Source organism: Tachypleus tridentatus, chromosome 12 (genome assembly GCF_004210375.1).
Source record: "Tachypleus tridentatus isolate NWPU-2018 chromosome 12, ASM421037v1, whole genome shotgun sequence".
Taxonomy (NCBI): domain Eukaryota; kingdom Metazoa; phylum Arthropoda; class Merostomata; order Xiphosura; family Limulidae; genus Tachypleus; species Tachypleus tridentatus.
This window is the reverse complement of record NC_134836.1, coordinates 123,811,259-123,833,727: the sequence shown is the minus strand read 5'-3', so window position 1 is coordinate 123,833,727 and position 22,469 is coordinate 123,811,259. Positions and strand designations below refer to the sequence as shown.

Here is a 22,469-nt window from a genome sequence, read left to right as displayed (position 1 = left end):
AGTAAATACAAAACACCTTCAAATCAACAATAAATAAATAAATGTATTTGTTATATCTGCTGTTGTGTGTCTGTGTAACATAAAGAACTGGATGATGGCCACTTATACTTGACGTTACTTATACACTGTATAAACCTTCCTTACAGTAAATACAAAACGCCTTCAAATCAACAATAAATAAATAAATGAAACTAACGTGTGGCTCGTGGCTTCCTTATGGTTCTTCATGGTTCCTGTCACATAAAACTCGCAGAACTTGATCTTACGTCACTTATTTTCATTTCCAGGGAATTTATTTACAGCCACGTGGACCAAAATTCCATCCTGAAGGGCAATAAAAATTCCCGACAACATGTACCACCAGATGGCGCTTCATCGCCTACTCGATCTAAAAGCCCTAAATTTGACGGGTTTATCAAGAGAAGCTACCAATGGGAAAATCAGAAAGATGAAATCGACTCTTTGTAAGTATTCCTCTTAATTTTGTATTTTTTGTTAAGCCTAGTCAAATATAGACTTCTTGAAAAAAATATTCTGTCTTTTTCTGCCTTCTGTAATTACTTATATAATAATTGGATGTTGTACTTAAGCGTCTTACAACTTGTCTGAAGAGTGACTGGTACGGAAATATAATTGCACTTACAACCAGAAAATATTGAAATAAATAAACAAATAATAATTTCCCAACTGATAGTAAACTCCATTAATCTAAATAAACATGAACTGCTTCCGTGTAAATATTTTCTATCTATATACAGTCCGACTGATTATGGTCTATAAAACAAAAATAATGAAATTAATTATTGGCATATTACGTCATGATTATGAATAAAAAAACTCGTTTTGGAGCCAGCTGGTCTTGGGTGCTTACGTCATTTAAAATAAAAAACAGCATGTTTTGGTGTTTTCTCATTAGTTTTAAGTACAATATTTAACGATATTGTTGAACAAAATCAGCCTGATAAGTCCGACAGTTATTAAGATAAGAAACTTTAGCCTGATAAATCCGACAGTTATTCAGATAAGAAACTTTAGCCTGATAAATCCGACAGTTATTCAGATAAGAAACTTTAGCCTGATAAATCCCACAGTTATTCAGATAAGAAACTTTAGCCTGATAAATCCGACAGTTATTCAGATAAGAAACTTTAGCCTGATAAATCCGACAGTTATTCCGATAAGAAACTTTAGCCTGATAAATCCGACAGTTATTCAGATAAGAAACTTTAGCCTGATAAATCCCACAGTTATTCAGATAAGAAACTTTAGCCTGATAAATCCGACAGTTATTCAGATAAGAAACTTTAGCCTGATAAATCCGACAGTTATTCAGATAAGAAACTTTAGCCTGATAAATCCCACAGTTATTAAGATATGAAACTTTAGCCTGATAAATCCGACAGTTATTAAGATATGAAACTTTAGCCTGATAAATCCGACAGTTATTAAGATAAGAAACTTTAGCCTGATAAATCCGACAGTTATTAAGATATGAAACTAGCCTGATAAATCCGACAGTTATTCAGATAAGAAACTTTAGCCTGATAAATCCGACAGTTATTAAGATATGAAACTTTAGCCTGATAAATCCGACAGTTATTAAGATAAGAAACTTTAGCCTGATAAATCCGACAGTTATTCAGATAAGAAACTTTAGCCTGATAAATCCGACAGTTATTCAGATAAGAAACTTTAGCCTGATAAATCCGACAGTTATTAAGATATGAAACTTTAGCCTGATAAACTGACAGTTATTAAGATAAGAAACTTTAGCCTGATAAATCCGACAGTTATTAAGATATGAAACTAGCCTGATAAATCCGACAGTTATTCAGATAAGAAACTTTAGCCTGATAAACCGACAGTTATTAAGATATGAAACTTTAGCCTGATAAATCCGACAGTTATTAAGATAAGAAACTTTAGCCTGATAAACCGACAGTTATTCATATAAGAAACTTTAGCCTGATAAATCCGACAATTATTAAGATATGCAACTTTAGCCTGATAAATCCGACAGTTATTAAGATAAGAAACTTTAGCCTTATAAATCCGACAGTTATTAAGATATGAAACTAGCCTGATAAATCCGACAGTTATTAAGATAAGAAACTTTAGCCTGATAAATCCGACAGTTATTAAGATATGAAACTAGCCTGATAAATCCGACAGTTATTCAGATAAGAAACTTTAGCCTGATAAATCCGACAGTTATTAAGATATGAAACTTTAGCCTGATAAATCCGACAGTTATTAAGATAAGAAACTTTAGCCTGATAAATCCGACAGTTATTCATATAAGAAACTTTAGCCTGATAAATCCGACAATTATTAAGATATGCAACTTTAGCCTGATAAATCCGACAGTTATTAAGATAAGAAACTTTAGCCTTATAAACTGACAGTTATTAAGATATGAAACTAGCCTGATAAATCCGACAGTTATTAAGATAAGAAACTTTAGCCTGATAAACTGACAGTTATTAAGATAAGAAACTTTAGCCTGATAAATCCGACAGTTATTCAGATAAGAAACTTTAGCCTGATAAATCCGACAGTTATTAAGATATGAAACTTTAGCCTGATAAATCCGACAGTTATTCATATAAGAAACTTTAGCCTGATAAATCCGACAGTTATTCATATAAGAAACTTTAGCCTGATAAATCCGACAATTATTAAGATATGCAACTTTAGCCTGATAAATCCGACAGTTATTAAGATAAGAAACTTTAGCCTTATAAATCCGACAGTTATTAAGATATGAAACTAGCCTGATAAATCCGACAGTTATTAAGATAAGAAACTTTAGCCTGATAAATCCGACAGTTATTAAGATATGAAACTAGCCTGATAAATCCGACAGTTATTCAGATAAGAAACTTTAGCCTGATAAATCCGACAGTTATTAAGATATGAAACTTTAGCCTGATAAACCGACAGTTATTAAGATAAGAAACTTTAGCCTGATAAATCCGACAGTTATTCATATAAGAAACTTTAGCCTGATAAATCCGACAATTATTAAGATATGCAACTTTAGCCTGATAAATCCGACAGTTATTAAGATAAGAAACTTTAGCCTTATAAATCCGACAGTTATTAAGATATGAAACTAGCCTGATAAATCCGACAGTTATTAAGATAAGAAACTTTAGCCTGATAAATCCGACAGTTATTAAGATATGAAACTAGCCTGATAAATCCGACAGTTATTCAGATAAGAAACTTTAGCCTGATAAATCCGACAGTTATTAAGATATGAAACTTTAGCCTGATAAATCCGACAGTTATTAAGATAAGAAACTTTAGCCTGATAAATCCGACAGTTATTCAGATAAGAAACTTTAGCCTGATAAATCCGACAGTTATTCAGATAAGAAACTTTAGCCTGATAAATCCGACAGTTATTAAGATATGAAACTTTAGCCTGATAAATCCGACAGTTATTAAGATAAGAAACTTTAGCCTGATAAATCCGACAGTTATTAAGATATGAAACTAGCCTGATAAATCCGACATTTATTAAGATAAGAAACTTTAGCCTGATAAATCCGACAGTTATTAAGATATGAAACTTTAGCCTGATAAATCCGACAGTTATTAAGATAAGAAACTTTAGCCTGATAAATCCGACAGTTATTCATATAAGAAACTTTAGCCTGATAAATCCGACAATTATTAAGATATGCAACTTTAGCCTGATAAATCCGACAGTTATTAAGATATGAAACTTTAGCCTGATAAATCCGACAGTTATTAAGATAAGAAACTTTAGCCTTATAAATCCGACAGTTATTAAGATATGAAACTAGCCTGATAAATCCGACAGTTATTAAGATAAGAAACTTTAGCCTGATAAATCCGACAGTTATTCAGATAAGAAACTTTAGCCTGATAAATCCGACAGTTATTCAGATAAGAAATTCTAGCCTGATAAATCCCACAGTTATTAAGATATGAAACTTTAGCCTGATAAATCCGACAGTTATTAAGATAAGAAACTTTAGCCTGATAAATCCGACAGTTATTAAGATAAGAAACTTTAGCCTGATAAATCCGACAGTTATTCATATAAGAAACTTTAGCCTGATAAATCCCACAGTTATTAAGATATGAAACTTTAGCCTGATAAATCCCACAGTTATTAAGATATGAAACTTTAGCCTGATAAATCCGACAGTTATTAAGATATGAAACTTTAGCTTGATAAATCCGACAGTTATTATGATAAGAAACTTTAGCCTGATAAATCCGACAGTTATTCAGATAAGAAACTTTAGCCTGATAAATCCGACAATTATTAAGATATGCAACTTTAGCCTGATAAATCCGACAGTTATTAAGATATGAAACTTTAGCCTGATAAATCCGACAGTTATTAAGATAAGAAACTTTAGCCTGATAAATCCGACAGTTATTAAGATATGAAACTTTAGCCTGATAAATCCGACAGTTATTAAGATATGAAACTTTAATCATCTTGGAACGACTGAATTATTTATAACGTTTCTGGTGTGTGTGCTTTGTTTTTTTGAATTTCGCGCAAAGTTGCACGACTGCTATCTGCGCTAGCCGTCCCTAATTTAGCAGTATAAGACTCGTGGGAAGGCATCTAGTTATCACCACCCATCGCGAACTCTTGGACTGCATTTTACCAATTAATAGTGGGAATGATCGTCACCTTATAACGCCCCCATGGCTGAAAGGGCGAATATGTTTGGTGTGGTTGTCACAGTTGGGATTCCAAGTTAATAAAGATCCTTAAATCCTTTACGTCTTTTAAACTGTATCAAATGTATACCTGTGGATTTTATACCATCATATTGTTATTGGGCAGGTCTTTCCACTCATCCAGTGGTTCTGCAAAATATATGAAGGCTTGTAAGGTAAAAACTCGGGTTTCGATATTTCTAGGTGTAACTGTGCTTGGCAAGAAGTAAACAATTACAAATGAGAGAGTAGCCGAAGAGTTGGCGGTGGGTGCTGATGAATAGCTGCCTTTCATCTAGTCTTACACTACTAGATTAGGGACGACTAGCGGAGGTAGCCCTCGTGTAGTTTTGCACGAAATTCAAAACAAAACAAACCATAAACAAGGGAAGGAAGGGTTGAATTATATTAAATACAAAACGAACCAGATTTTCTCCCTTTAAGAAATGTATTTTTTATTTTCAGTTATCAGAAATTCGAAATTACCTTTGACCTTTTCTATAACCTTTGTGTAACCTTGCAGTATTCTAATGATATTTCAAATTACCATTGAACCCAATTCGTAGGTTACGTCTAACTGTATAGACTTCTTCAGGTCAAATTATCCAGTATGAATACATCATTCGTAGAAAACATTTTCAAGTAAACGGTGTATGTGTGTGTGTATGGGGATAATATATGGAATATTTAAAAATTTAGAATAAGTCATGGTGCCTCATGGATCAGCTGGTAGAACCCCTCACAGCACCCGGGTAAACAGAATATTACCTCGTACTTTCATTAGTGCTGGAGACAAACTAGATTAGTGGGACAGAGATCCGTAATAACATTTTATCAAAGTAAAAAATAATCCTTATCTAATACAACTTTTGTAAGTGGTTTAAATGTTGTGAGGGGTGTGTTTAGTGATAACAATGTTGTGAGGGGTGTGTTTAGTGATAACAATGTTGTGAGGGGTGTGTTTAGCGATAACAATGTTGTGAGGGGTGTGTTTAGCGATAACAATGTTGTGAAGGGTGTGTTTAGTGATAACAACGTTGTGAGGTGTGTTTAGCGATAACAATGTTGTGAGGGGTGTGTTTAGCGATAACAATGTTGTGAGGGGTGTGTTTAGCGATAACAATGCTATGAGGGGTGTGTTTAGTGATAACAACGTTGTCAGGGTGTGTTTGGCGATAACAATGTTGTGAAGGGTGTGTTTAGTGACAACAACGTTGTGAGGTGTGTTTAATGACAAACAACGTTGTGAGGGGTGTGTTTAGCGACAACAACGCCGTGAGGGGTGTGTTTAGCGATAACAATGTTGTGAGGGTGTGTTTAATGATAACAACAACGTTGTGAGGGGTGTGTTTAGTGATAACAATGTTGTGGGGGTGTGTTTAGCGATAACAGTGTTGTGAGGGGTGTGTTTAGCGATAACAATGTTGTGAGGGGTGTGTTTAGCGATAACAATGTTGTGATGAGTGTGTTTAGCGATAACAATGTTGTGAGGGGATGTGTTTAGTGATAACAATGTTGTGAGGGGTGTGTTTAGTGATAACAATGTTGTGATGAGTGTGTTTAGCGATAACAATGTTGTGATGAGTGTGTTTAGCGATAACAATGTTGTGAGGGGTGTGTTTAGTGATAACAATGTTGTGAGGGGTGTGTTTATACTAAAGTTCTTTTAATGACTGTTATTAACAGAAGTTTGACCTAGTTGACTCAAATATTACATTTCTGAACTTTTCACTTATGTCTTCTGTTTATTATGCCGAAGAAATAATAATGAACTTACAAAGTGTGTAAACAGGAACAAAGATATGACTGTTGTTTATTAGTACGTACCATAAACACTTAAGTGTATAAACAGGAACAAAGATGTGACTGTTGTTTATTAGTACGTATCATAAACAGTTAAGTATGTAAACAGGAACAAAGATGTGACTGTTGTTTATTAGTACGTACCATAAACAGTTAAGTGTGTAAACAGGAACAAAGATATGACTGTTGTTTATTAGTACGTACCATAAACAGTTAAGTGTGTAAACAGGAACAAAGATGTGACTGTTGTTTGTTAGTACGTACCATAAACAGTTAAGTGTATAAACAGGATACAAGGTATGACTGTTGTTTATTAGTACGTACCATAAACAGTTAAGTGTGTAAACAGTAACAAAGATATGACTGTTGTTTATTAGTACGTACCATAAACAGTTAAGTGTGTAAACAGGAACAATAATGTGACTGTTGTTTATTAGTACGTACCATAAACAGTTAAGTGTATAAACAGGAACAAAGATGTGACTGTTGTTTATTAGTACGTACCATAAACAGTTAAGTGTGTAAACAGGAACAAAGATGTGACTGTTGTTTATTAGTACGTACCATAAACAGTTAAGTGTTTAATCAGGAACAAAGATGTGACTGTTGATTATTAGTACGTACCATAAACAGTTTTCTTGTTTTGACGCATTGCCATTGGTCAGCAGTAATTTGCCTCTAGACTTTTTAATTGTGTATCATCTCATAGTGTAAGTTCATTGCCTTATAATATTTTTCCTACAATGAACGCACATAACACACAAATTAACAAAAGGTAAGAACAGTGCCACTGCTGTGCTTACAGTAATCAAATAGTGCTAATTCTTGACCCTTAGGTAGAAACTAACAAAAATATTCATAAACTTTTGAAAAACGTTACTGGGCAAATAATTGGTGGGGAATTTGTCTCATCCTGACGCCCTGGCTTTCAATACATTTTCACCAAATCTAATCTGCTCTAATTATAATTTGTACAACAAAGTTTTTGCTTCTTGAACACTGATGGGTGTTCCTTATAGATGTTTGGCTGCTGATCACGAAAATCACATCCAGATTTACCCATCACGTACCGTTTAATCGAAATCTTCAGTTTTGCTTCAATGGCAAAACGATATCAGGGCAACTGGAATCCGTCAATGCTTGCTGACTACTGTTGGACACTGCAACGTGATGCACCGGACATTGAGTACAAACGAAAATCAGGAGCAAAACAATTATGTTGAACTTAATAGCGTATTAGAAACATAAATGCAATTAAATACGTTATTGCCGGTAAACAGTTAACTGTCTGTTTCTCAGAGTTCCTACGTGATGAAGCAAAACCAAAACCATATTTATGCATACCCACCAGGTACCTGTCACAATCAGCAAACACTTTTCAAAATAATTGCTGTGCAGTGTTGATTGTACAAAAGTCTTAAATTATGTAATACCAATTTATCGTCTCATATTTTTAATGTTATCTCATAAAGTCAAACGATGGAAAATAGTATAGTTAATGTAGTTGTGCTATAGTTAATGTAGTTGTGAACTTTTTTTTTGTTCCTGTAAGTTTATTTGGTACACATTGTATAATCGACTGTTTAAGGCATTATTGGTCTTGTGCGAGGACTTTGGGCTACAGAGCTGGGTTTGAATCCATGTGATGTGATACATTAAAATACTTCTTGCTTCAGAGCAGAGACAATAAACTTACAACCCGCCATTCACGCTAAGGGATTCACTGTTACTCTTATGACGCACCCACAGCATGGAAATTAGGAACAGTAGTACAACATTATAGCGTCTTATTCAATCTAAATAATAAATAAATCTAAATCACAGCATGGAAATTAGGAACAGTAGTACAACATTATAGCGTCTTATTCAATCTAAATAATAAATAAATCTAAATCACAGCATGGAAATTAGGAACAGTAGTACAACATTATAGCGTCTTATTCAATCTAAATAATAAATAAATCTAAATAATACATCATGTGTAAACAGTTACACCCATGTGTGATTATGTTCCAGAGGGACTGTTACACCCATGTGTGATTATGTCCTTAGGACCGAATAACCAGATTTAACAGTTCATTATATAAATGGTTCATATCTATAAAAGTTCAGACTGTGTTCAGCAGTATTACGTCACGAACTTTGACCAATTGAACAAGGCATGGTCTAACAGTTAACTTTGCGGGTTGCGGATCGAAAATCCAGAGTCTTACCCGTATCGAACGCTGGACTTTCTGGTCAATAGCTCCCCAAACTAACCATTATTTCATGATTTCTCGACCTTTTGGACTGTTTCGATTCGCAGCCCACAGAGTTAACCTTTAAGCCATGCGCGGTTCAACAGGTCAGAGTGTTACAAGTACTTTTAAGTTTGGCTTGACAGTTTCCATGTTATGGTTGCAGTCTTCTTTACCTTACATTGAGAGAGCGATTTGATGTCGGGTGTCTGTGGTTCATCCTCATCAGTTCTGTTTTTATTTCAGTGGAACACGGTTTTCTCGAGGTTCAAGGTTCGACAGCTGGTACTCCAGACACAATTCAAGCACAGAGATCTAGCTTTCCTCGATGTCAGCGATGAACTAACAAACTGACAACATCCAGTATATATTGACGTCATGATTTAGCTTATATGTGTGTATAAATATATATTTGTTGTATATGTTCTTTTGGTAAAAGTACTTCACAATTATGTTTATTGTGTAGTAAGCACTTTTTAAAAAAATCTGGAAGGTCAGTTTTTATTTAGCACGATTTCTTATATACTTGTCTCTGTCATCACTGTTCGACTGAGCTTTGTTTACTAAAAAACATTCCATTTGATGCTGACGTAAGGGAATGCATCATATTTGTTTACCATTTCTTCAAATAACTTTGTATGGTTGAACAATAGAGGGCGCTTTTGAAAGGGTCAGTGAACTTCACACCAATAAATGAGGGAAAAAATCAGCATTGAATGTTGGTAACAATTGGTAACGGGTAATTAGTTTATAATAATACTAACAATGATCACCGTAAGATCCAAACAACGTGACAATAATTACGAGGAGGTTTTAATTGACATTTTGTGGAGTGCGACAGAGTTTAAGACTGTTAAGATGTTATTTTGATGTAAATATATATATATTGAAGACAATTATCTGGCCCTAAGTAACTTCTATAACAGATTTTATGTTGTAAAGTGTAGGTAAGACAACGTTGACGTCACGTAAATTCATATTTATTTTAGTTATATTCATTTGTATTCGTGAAAAAAAGTAAGTTCGTTCTTCAGATAATACAGGTAAAATAATATAGGGTAAATACGATTTAACCCATGTTCAACACACACGTAAACACGTGTGAATAATATTGGAATGCTGTCAAGTGTTGCTCACACAGACTTGCATACGTTCCATTTCTTAACGATTAGGTAGTTTGTAACTGTTACTAGTTGATATATTTTAACAAATAACTGATATCTATATATATATATGTGTGTGTGTGTTTGTGTAAATATGTGAGACAATCGCAATAAATATTCCAGAGTTATATATATCTTTACCTGCCAGAACATTTCCTATCATTAACGAAGAAGAACAAACATAAACGTACAGTGAATATTGGTAATAATCGGTAACAGTCTTTTTTTTTAAATAAAACCAGTAAGTATTATCTTAGGAGTCAGAAAACTTGCAGTTAACTAGGGTGTTTTATGCTAGTAATGTCTCAGTAACTAATTAATATGCGTTTCTAGAGATAAAAAGACAAATTTCAACAAGACCCCTCACAGCGATTTGTTTCAGTAGAAATTAGTTTTGTCTGTGTTTGTTTTGTTTTAAAAAACAGTCACGTTGGGCTATCTGCTTTGTCCATCACGGGTATCAAGCCTTGGATTTTAATGTTGCAAAACCGTAAACTTATCGCTGTCCTACCAGTGGAAATATTTGTTTGTTTGTTCGGAAGGTATTACTTAGTCAGCATTCGTCTATCTCAGTAGTGCTGATATGGGTATTAATACTTTTACTAATAAAGCGGACAACAACGTTTCGACCTGAAAATAGCCTGAGAGATATATTTTTACTTTAATTGGTTTCTGGTCTTCACGAATTAGTCAGCATTAAACATGAAGGAGGAAAACCACCTTATGTTTAAATTGATATGACAGGCTGCGTATTTAGTTCGTAACTTGCAAACAGGCTAGAAATATGTCAGATAAAATTAATGGAACACTGGCACGAGGCGGTTACGACTTCTGTTTATAAGATTTTGATGCACGTAATAGCATACCCACAAACTCGCACTTTGATTCTCAACTTAGGAAAAAAAAGACGTATTATATTTGCGTTCCAATCAGTTGGAAATTTTAATTCCAATTGAAATTGCATTCGTAAGTATTCCAAGCTTTCGAATAAAAAAAACATCTTGCTTGCAGTGTTGATAGAATGTTTTTCTATTTGTCGGCATCTTTATGTTTTCTGACAAAGAAAAAGGCATAGCTACGCCTTCTTCTTTGTACCAAAACGTGTACTTATATTCAAACTCTGTTCTGTTAGCAATCGGATACAATAAAGAATTTATTTAGAAAACTGCGTCTAGCAATCAATATTGCCAGCTGGTTCTTATGTCTCGGTAAATATTGTGACGTAACATTTTCTTGGCTTCGCGTCTTTGGTGTTTTTTTTACAATCTTTAAAGTTGATATTTTCAGTTGTTTCTTTTTCTAGTTTGGTTTATTTTATATATAACTTAGTCAATGACGTTTTGTTCTAATCAGTTTTGAACGCGAAGTTACATGGTTTGCGTCCCGTACCTAAAAAATGTCGCCCACGCGTTTTGCGCTGAATGCGTTATAAGAGTGATCGTCAAATCCCATTATTCAGTCTGGTAGTGAGTGGAATTCATTATCTGCTTACCAATTAACGTATCAATTCAAAATTTGGAAACTGATAATGTAAATAACACGTGCAGCTTTGTGCGGCCTTCTCTCATTGATGTCATTCATGGTCGCTAGGCCTGATCTGGTACCAAGACTACCAGTTTCCTAGTTAGCTAGTTCTTCTGAACTATGAACAGGTTAATTCATGGTAATATATGTAATATTAAGATAAGCTAATAATATAGTTTCAAAAATACCCCAAGTCTAATGCGTCGCTATACAAATAATTAATGACAAATTACATGTAGCATACTCAATCATTGGTACAGCTGGTTCGCCATGGGTTTTATGTTCTAATCGTCTTGGAAAGAAAGTGCCTTTATATGTTGCACAAAAATCACTACTGGTGTAAAGAGTGCCTATCAGAATGAAGCTGTTTTAAAGTTAATCAATTTAAATAAACATAAGTGGAGAAATATTATCTTTATCTAGATTAGTAGTGAGAAGATTACAGATAAGTTAACAAGCCATCTCAGCCCGGATAAATTATCACTATTTGTTAGATTAGAAGTGAGAAGATTACAGATAAGTTATCAGGCTAGACAACCCGGATAAATTATCACTGTTTGTTAGATTAGTAGTGAGAAGATTACAGATAAGTTATCAGACTAGACAACCCGGATAAATCATCACTATTTGTTAGATTAGTAGTGAGAAGATTACAGATAAGTTATCAGACTAGACAGCCCGGATAAATTATCACTATCAGCTCAAAATGGCCATTAGAAATCATCAGTCAACTTCCTTGAAGTCAGTTGAGAAAACTTGGTGATAGTTACTTTATTATGAGCCCACACCTTATAGAGAACCAGTTTTTGCTGCTATAATAGCATGGACTCAGTGAACTACAGGTTCTACAGGGTTCTGAAGGATATATTTGTATCATTAATAAAACAAAACGTCATGTTAAAGATGACCAATCGGAGGGAGATATGGTAATTGGACTGGTCAATGTGTATGACTTTGAAGTTACTACCGTGATTTTGGAACCAAATTTGAAATGTAGAAGGCGCTGTGTTGTTGCCTTGGAGAAACAATTGTTGTCTACCATAGTGTTGTTGTTAAATAGACTTATTAAAATTATTCGCCATTGACAATGACATATTCATGTATATCTGTATGTTTTGAAAAGTTTGTTAGGAAGATAGGTTAGTACGTAGAAGGACAAACAGGTGGAGAAATAGAACTGGACCTGTGACATTTCAACTGTCCGACTTACAGTAATGTTTGTTTCTTAAAATTACCTCCTACTTTGCTATCCAGTTGAGGGTTTATACCGCTACAACTCAGGTTTCGATACCGACTGTTGGTACAGTCCGTTTTGTACCTTTGCGCTTAATGAGTATAATTAATGAGTTGGATGTTTATATATATATATATATACACACACTACATGTCCAGAAGTATGTGGACACCCTTTATAATTAATGAGTTGGATGTTTATATATATATACACACTACATGTCCAGAAGTATGTGGACACCCTTTATAATTAATGAGTTGGATGTTTATATATATATATACACACTACATGTCCAGAAGTATGTGGACACCCTTTATAATTAATGAGTTGGATGTTTATATATATATATACACACTACATGTCCAGAAGTATGTGGACACCCTTTATAATTAATGAGTTGGATGTTTATATATATATATATACACACTACATGTCCAGAAGTATGTGGACACCCTTTATAATTAATGAGTTCGGGTATTTCAGCTACACCCATTACTAACAGGTGTATAAAATCAACCATACAGCCATGTAATCTTCATAAACAAACATTGACAGTAGAATGGGTCGAACTGAAGAGCTCAGTGACTTTCAACATGGCACTGTAATAAGATGCTACCTTTCCAACAAGTCAGTTTGTCAAGTTTCTGCTCTGCTAAAGCTTCCCCGGTCAACTGTAAGTGCTGTTATTGTGAAGTGGAAACGTCTTGTAGCAACAACAGCTCAGCCACGAAACGGTAGGCCGCACAAGCTCACAGAACAGGACCGCCAAGAGCTGAAGCGCGTAAAAATCGTCTGTCCACAGTTGCAACACTCCGAGTTCCAAACTGGGAGCAACGTCAGCACAAGAACTGTTCGTCAGGAGTTTCATGAAATGGGTTTCTATGGCCGAGCAGCCACACACAAGATCACCATATGCTTTAGTTCTAGTGAATGGAAACTGTAATGCTACAGCATACAATGATATTCTAGAGAATTGTGTGCTTCCAACTTTGTGACAACAGTTTGGGGAAAACCCTTTTTTGTTTCAACATGACAATGTCCCCGTGCACAAATCGAGGCCCATAAAGACATGGTTTGCCGACGTTGTTGTGGAAGAACTTGACTGAACTGTACAGAGCCCTTACCTCAACCCCATCGAACACCTTTGGGATGAATTGTAAACGCCGACTGCGAGCCAGTCCTTCACGCCCAACATCAGTGCCCGGCCTCACTAATGCTCTTGTGGCTGAGTAGGAGCGAATTCCCGCAGCCATGTACCAAAATCTAGTGAAAAGCCTTCCCAGAAAAGTGGAGGCTGTTATAGAAGCAAAGGGGAATAACTCCATATTAATGTTAACGGGTTTGGAATGAGATATTCAACAAGTACATATGGTCAGGTGTCCACTTAATTTTGTCCGTATAGTGTATGTGTGTGTAACGTCCTGAATAAGGATCGTGTGTGGACTGTGAGTCAGATTGCTCGAAGTTTGAGTTCTCTTACCACAAAAAACACGTTGGAATTGTAGCTCTGAGGATGATATCTCACCATTCGGACAGAGTAGCCCAATGATTGGCTTCGGTTTTTGTTGACCAGTCGTTTTCATTCTAATATAACACCTTTAACTTATAGACCATAATGCTCGTATAGTCCTTATGTAGGTTGGTGCTAAAACGCTTAAAAATTAGAGGCAACATAAGGAAGGAAAACTTACGTCAGTTTAGTTGTAACGACGAAACTCGTATCAGTTTAGTTGTAACGACGAAACTCGTATCAGTTTAGTTGAAGCGACGAAACTTGTATCAGTTTAGCTGTAACGACGAAACTTGTATCAGTTTAGTTGTAACGACGAAACTTGTATCAGTTTAGTTGAAGCGACGAAACTTGTATCAGTTTAGTTGTAACGACGAAACTTATATCAGTTTAGTTGAAGCGACGAAACTTGTATCAGTTTAGTTGTAACGACGAAACTTATATCAGTTTAGTTGAAGCGACGAAACTTGTATCAGTTTAGTTGTAACGACGAAACTTGTATCAGTTTAGTTGAAGCGACGAAACTTGTATCAGTTTAGTTGTAACGACGAAACTTATATCAGTTTAGTTGAAGCGACGAAACTTGTATCAGTTTAGTTGTAACGACGAAACTTATATCAGTTTAGTTGTAACGACGAAACTTGTATCAGTTTAGTTGAAGCGACGAAACTTGTATCAGTTTAGTTGTAACGACGAAACTTATATCAGTTTAGTTGAAGCGACGAAACTTGTATCAGTTTAGTTGTAACGACGAAACTTATATCAGTTTAGTTGTAACGACGAAACTTGTATCAGTTTAGTTGTAACGACGAAACTTGTATCAGTTTAGTTGAAGCGACGAAACTTGTATCAGTTTAGTTGAAGCGACGAAACTTGTATCAGTTTAGTTGAAGCGATGTCTTATTTAGTTTCTTATTCTGCTTCTAGTGATGAAATAATCCAATAATCCAGACATTTAAAAACGAAAAGTTTGTTCTCAAAAGACAGTTTTTTAATTTGTTATCGCTTTATTTACTGCTGGTGGTTCAATTTCGTGGTATTCCAGACAGAAATTGTTGTGTACTCTTCTCGTAAACTAATTTACTAAATTTAACTATACGACCTTGAGAGGAGTAACTCATAGTGGTCAGTCTAATGGCAAGACCGAACCTACATACTTGTGTCTTGTGGCTTTTATGTAACAAGTGTCTCAACAATTTTTGTCGTATTTGAAATTTCTAATAGAAAATGACAGCTTTCAAAGTAAACTAAGTGAAAAATCTGCGAGCATCGGAGCTGATGCAAAACGATCCACTATAAAATTTTCCGTAGCCGTGTTTTTGATTTTTATACCAGTGAGCAGGAAGGTCGCATTGAGTAGTTTTGACGTGAGCAACACATCCTGGAGCAAAGAAAGTTTGCGACAACTTGGGTAAACACTGCTTCTAACATTTCGTGTTTATACACGACAGTTCACGACTACATTTTCATTTCGCGTTTTAATTTGAAAAGCCAGAACTTCGCATCACATGTCATGACGTATCAAGTACAAAAGGAAAACGGTAGAGCAGAGTGTATGGACAGACTAGAAGAGTGAATCTGTAATCTGAAGCAATAAATGTTAGAGATACGTGTCATCTTAGAAATGTTGTTTATTTTTAAAGAAGAGAAAACTGCAAAGCGACAAAGAACAACACGAGATAGAACAGAGCAGAGAATGTATAGTATAATAAATATTAATTGTATAATATATATCTGTTCAAAACGATTAGAGTATTGGCATAGCAATATATTGATTATATAACGTAGAAATGTGTAGCCACCACTACACGTTATTGAAACATAACTTACTCGTGACAATAGCTAACAATTTCGTTTGAAACAGAATGACATTAAGTTTTGTTTTATCGTTCAGTTAGTTTTAATAATAAAACGTCTCTAATTTATTTTCTAGGCTTCTTATAAAAAATAAAAGTACTATTATTTTCTATTACGAGCACCGAGAAAGACAAAGCAGGTTACGGTTCCTGCACGTGATGAGTGAACTTTAGCTCACTATCTAATTCAAAATCTCACTTTTCCACCAAAACGTTGCCGTTTTATATTGTATTTAACGCTTGCACGAGGTTTAACCGAAACTTTTTATAACTTGTTTTGTTTGAGTCTACATCAACAGCAGCTTTTGAAACTGTTTGGAGCGACCCGGAAATCGAGCAACTTAAGTTCGCAGTCTCAAAAAACATGGAGAAGCTGGAACCTTTTTACTTCCGCTAATCTCTACGGACTTTCTCTTCAACAACGGCGGCTCCGATTGTGATGATGTTTTTCTTGAAGTTCTGTTTTGTTCTAACAGAGGAAACGTTTTCAGATAAATAATTAACTAAAGTTATGGATTTGAATGAAAGGAAATCACTGGAGAGAAGAAGAGTTTCGGTTTTATATACAATAAGATGTTATTTTAAACCCAAAACCCAGTCAGAACTCTGGCTTTGGGAAAAGCTTCAAACTTGCAAATTTAATATGGAACTAATCTTTTAAAGTCATAATTATTATTAGTTTATTTTTAATTTTAATTTTTAAAAGTGGTTAATGTCTAATGTTGAAAATAAATATGTTGTACCTGATGGTCGGGTCAAAACGTCGCAACGACGTTGGCTCGGCGTGGTCAGGAGGTTAGGACTCTCGACTCGTAACCTGAGGGTCGAGGGTTCGAATCCCCTTCATACTAAACTTGTTCGTCTTTTCCGTCGTGGGGTGTTATAATGTGACGTTCCATCCCACTATTCATTGGCAAAAGAGTAGCCAAAGAGTTGGCGGTGGGTAGTGATTACTAGTTGCTTTCCCTCTAGTCTTACACTGCTAAATTAGGGACATCTAGTTCAGATAGTTCTTGTACAGCTTTGTGCGAAATTCCAAAAACAAACATAATGAGATCCATCTAACTAAAACTTATGTTAATTTATACGTGTAAATAACCAGCAGCTAAAACAATACAGACGATGTGAGAGGTACAACCTGTCACTATCCATGAAAACCATGGACCAGCCATTTCACTACCCCTCGAAACCATGGACCAGCCATTTCACTATCCATGAGAACCATGGATCAGTCATGTCACTACACCTCAGAACCATGGACCAGCCATGTCACTACCCCTCAGAACAATGGATTAGCTAAGTAAATACTCCTCCGGTCGCGGGTTCGAATCCCCGTCCTACTAAACATGCTCGCCCTTTCACTATCAGAGGGCTGTGAATAAGTTTGTTGTTGAATTTCTTACAGAGCTACTCAAGATCTATTCTACTTTAGCCCTCCTCAATTTTGTAGTGATACTCTAGAGGAAAGAAACCTTCACACAGATCACTATTACATAACTATGGATTAGTCAAGTCACTTCCATAGAACCATGGTTGAGCCAAGTCACGATCACAGAAATGTTGTTCATCTATGCCAGGAACCATGGTTGAACCAAGCCACAATCACAGAAATATGGTTCATCTATGCCAGGAACCATGGTTGAACCAAGCCACAATCACAGAAATATGGTTCATCTCTTCCAGGAATTATTAGAGAACAATGTACAATCCATGCCGTCGTCATGGTCACTATTACGTAACCATTAGAAACATAATAATTATCACAGAACCATGAAGTCTCGGAATAACAAATGAAGTTTAAATATTAAAACCTATATTGTTAATGAACATGCGTAAAAATGGACATACAGTTGTAATCAGAGAATACTAATCTACGCTTTCTGTAATTCATAGAGTATTTCTCACATAAACATATTTAAGGTAGAAGCCAAGCTTATTAAATGTCCACATCTATCATGAACTGTTTACACGATGGTTCCGCCAAAATTAACTGACAGTTGTTCAACCTTTGATGCTCGAAATGGAAGTAAGAAGTTCATTATTTTTTATCTCAGTTGTGTTTAGTTGTTAATTAACAAGTTTCAGTCAGCTTGTTTGAGATAATTTTTCGAGTGAGTGGTTTCGTTCTCACACATTCTGACATCTTAAGCACTGAATGTCATAGTTTTAAAAACTTAGTAATTATATCATAACTCGGATATTTCTCGTTACTTTACCTTTCAAAACCAAATACGGTTATAATATTTAAAACTATATGAGCACAAATAATATGCTTTAAGCACGTTTCTAACAGAATTAGCAGAACCATTTGAAACTTTTGTGGTGTTAAATTTCACTCAAAGCAACAGTCACGACAGAAAGTGTTCGTACCCCTACATCCCGAGTAGTTTTTTGTTCATAACTTAAAAAGTGTCACGATTAGGCTAATAGACTTATAATATATTATAAATATTATACCAACACACATCTACATAAAATTAAATGACAAATAAGTCTGGTCTTCGTGTACAATATATAAATACACTTGACAGTAAAACCAAAATTTAATGGAAGGGAGAAGAGGTTAACGAAACCTGACCCTCCTGGGTAGATAAACATCTAAACCCAAATACCCATACAAGAGAGAGAGCGATTAGCATTGTTATATATTGGGTCTTTGATCTCGCCCCCCATAAAAATACAACCTACAGAAAAGATAAATTTGATTATAATAAAACAAATTGGCAAAACTATAAACATGAATTCGACAATCTATTACCTCGTAACGTCATAAAAGAAGTAAAAAACCCATTTTCAGTTGGAAATCTTCTGTCAAACAATGACGGAGTGCCTTCAGAAAGCAGCTAATAAAACAATGCCAAAACAACACCATAAAACAACAAATAACACATGGAAACCAAACACCCAAATAATTACCCTAATCAAAAAACGAAGACAACTGAGGAGACAGTTCATGATAACAAGAGACAGAGAAACTAAAACGCAAATAAACAATATAAGAAATCACATCAGAGCGCAAATAAAACAACAAAAACAAGATAAATTGGATAATTTCTGCTCAAAACTAAATGATAAAACTGACCCGAGAAAATCTGGACACACCTTAAACGACTCACCCATGACAATTCAGACGTAAAGAAATATACTGCACTTGAAAACAATAATACAATAGCACACACAAATAAAGAAAAAGCCGAAGCTCGTGTGTGTTCGTGTTTTCTTAAAGCAAAGCCACAGTGGGCTATCTGCTGAGCCCACCGAGGGAATCGAACCCCTGATTTTAGCGTTGTAAATCTGTAGACTGCCCGCTACACAAACGGGGGGCGAAATCCGAAGCTTTCAAAGCCCAACTACAAGATACATTTAAAACACATACTGATCCAGATATGAATATATATTTCTACAACAAAGTCACAAACTATATACTAAACAATAAAGAACAATTTGAACTAATGCTCCCAACAAGTATATCTGAGACAAACACGTAACAAACTACGAAGACGCAAACCAAAAGAAAGAAATATCCTTACATGGAGTTGTTGAAGTATTGAAAAATACAAAAAACAAATCTCCAGGTGAAGATGAAATACAATCCATCCTTCTATAAAAGGGCACTCCGAAATTGATCATCTAAAAACACAATTTAACCTACAGTTATGACAGAAAGTGTTCGTACCCGTGCGTCCCGAGTGGGTTTTTGCTCATAACTTAAAAGGTATCACGATTAGGCTGTTAATATGTTACATTTTAAATATTATACTAACACACATCTACATAAATTTTTATGTAAATTAAACGACAATTATACTGTTTATAAACAAACAACCAAAAATAGGAGGAGCAGAAAGTGTTCGTACAGTTCAGAACGTGTGAAAAAACTGATATTCCCGTAAAAGTTTTGTTTAGTTTGGTGAATAAACTACATTGTACCATTCCAGAACTAGACACTGGGTTCATAATTATTGGAATTTGGCCAGCAAAAAAATGTACTTCCGGCAATTAGCGTCGTCTCCGTCATTATCTGCTTGGTCATCATGGCGAACAGGAAACAACTGTCCAGTGATTTAAAAACCCGAATTATTGTAAAATGCAAGTTTCGTGTGTCTCTTTCTGGTATTATTACACAACTTAATGTGCCAAAATCTACTGTTCAAAGTGTAATTGCCAAGTTTAAACTTACAGGATCAACTGCTAACCTCCCTCGTTCTGGACGCCCCACAAAAATTCCAGAGAGAACCAAGAGGAAAGTTCTCAGAGAAGTTAGTAGGAACCCTTGTTTGACATGTTATGACATACAGAAACTGGTAAGGGAAACTGGGGTTGAAGTAAACACCTCTACAGTTACGAACATGTTACACTCTTCTGGGTTCAAAGCATGCCGTCATTGTGGAATTCCATATTTAAAGCCTGTTGGCCCGACATGGCCTAGCGCGTAAGGCGTGCGATTCGTAATCCGAGGGTCGCGGGTTCGCGCCCGCGTCGCGCTAAACACGCTCGCCCTCCCAGCCGTGGGGGTGTATAATGTGACGGTCAATCCTACTATTCGTTGGTAAAGAGTAGCCCAAGAGTTGGCGGTGGGTGGTGATGACTAGCTGCCTTCCCTTTAGTCTTACACTGCTAAATTAGGGACGGCTAGCACAGATAGCCCTCGAGTAGCTTTGTGCGAAATTTCCAAACAAACAAACAAACAAACAAAAGCCTGTTCATTTAAAAACACGATTGAGGTATGCAAGAAAGCATGTAGATAAACCCTTTACCTATTGGAAGAGTATTCTTTGGTCAGACGAGACTAAAATCGAGCTTTTCGATCACAATGATGTTCACTATATTTTCCGTAAGAAGGGGGAATGAAATCTTCCATAGAACACCGTCCCTACAGTTAAACACGTAGGTGGTTCGATCATGCTATGGGGTTCCTTCTGTTCTTCTGGTGTAGGCAGCCTTCACTGCGTTAACGGAATCATGAAAAAAGAAGAGTACGTTGATATATTAGGCACTTATATCAAGAATGATGCTCGGAACTTGCGGCTTGGGCGTCGTTGGATCTTACAGCACGACAATGACCCTAAGCACACATCGAAATATGTGCAATCCTGGTTGTAGAGGAACCATATAAGCGTTCTGAAGTGGCCATCCCAGTCACCCGGTCTCAACCAAATTGAAAACGTTTGGCATGAGTTGAAGACCAGGGCTCATCAGCGTCATCCGATAAACTTGCAAGAGTTGGAGGCCTTCTGTAAAGAAGAATGGAAGAAACTACCAGTTGAGTACTGTCAAACAATCATGGAGGGCTATGAGGAGAGATTGTGTCAAGTAATTCATCTGAAAGGCTACACAACTGACCATTAAAGTAGACGCACGAACACTTTCTCCCCTCCTATGTTTGGTTATTTGTTTATAAACAGTTTATTTGTTGTTAAATTTACATAAAAACTTATGTAGATGTGTGTTAGTATAATATTTATAATATACTGTACTTTCATTACTTTTGTCGGAAAAAAACTACCGACGACGCAGGGGTACGAACACTTTCTGTTGTATTGATTTGATGGATTTAGTGTTTTATGGCACAAAGCAGCGAGGCTATCTGCGCCATTTCTGTTGTAACTGTTGCTACTCGAGGCCTACCTGGGACAAGCCCTCTAGAAATGAGCAGTTTAAGATTAAAAAGATGACAGCTAGTCATCATCCATTACTCCCGGCCTGGCATGGTCAAGTGGGTTAAGACGTTAGACTCGTAATCCGAGGGTTGCGGGTTCGAATCCCGGTCGCACTAAACATGCGTGGGGGCTTTATAATTTGACGGTCAATCCCACTATTCGTTGGTAAAAGAGTAGCCCAAGAGTTGGCGGTGGTTGGTGATGACTAGTTGCCTTCCCTCTAGTCTTACACTGCTAAATTAGGGACAGCTAACGCAGATAGCCCTCGTGTAGCTTTGCGCGACATTAAATAAAAACAAACAACTACTGCCACATCTTTTACTAACGAATAGTGGTATTGACAGTTCCATTATAATGACCACGCTACTGAAAGAGCAAGCATGTTTGGTGTGATGGCGATTCGAACCCGCTACATTTAGACAGCGAGTCAAGCGCCCGCTAAACAGAATATTAAATAAGCGCCTCCTACCTGTCTCAGTAGTCCATCAAACAATATTATGATGTTGTAAGTTAATGGCTCAATCAGATATGGTGTAATTTGGATAAATTTTAATTGCTTATTGTGTCTTACGTTACTGCAACACTTCGCTGGTATGTACAGTTAATAGCTTGTTTTACAAACACGTCTGTTTTCTCTGAATGTTCAACTACCTTTAAGACCATTTCTAAATTTGTTTTGTTTTTCTGTTGTCGTTTCTATTCCTATAATTTTGCCTAAATTTTAGAGTTATCACAGTTATCAAAGGAGAAGATAGAGGTTATACTAATC

General features: G+C 35.8%; 1 long non-coding RNA gene across 1 annotated transcript; it reads left to right on the top strand.

Moving 5' to 3' along the window:
• The first annotated feature begins 274 nt into the window (after positions 1 to 274).
• LOC143234585 (uncharacterized) lies at positions 275 to 10,050 on the top strand. The gene is made up of 2 exons (XR_013018722.1): positions 275 to 464; positions 9,000 to 10,050. It is a non-coding gene; the product is annotated as an uncharacterized LOC143234585 (long non-coding RNA).
• Positions 10,051 to 22,469: the final 12,419 nt, after the last annotated feature.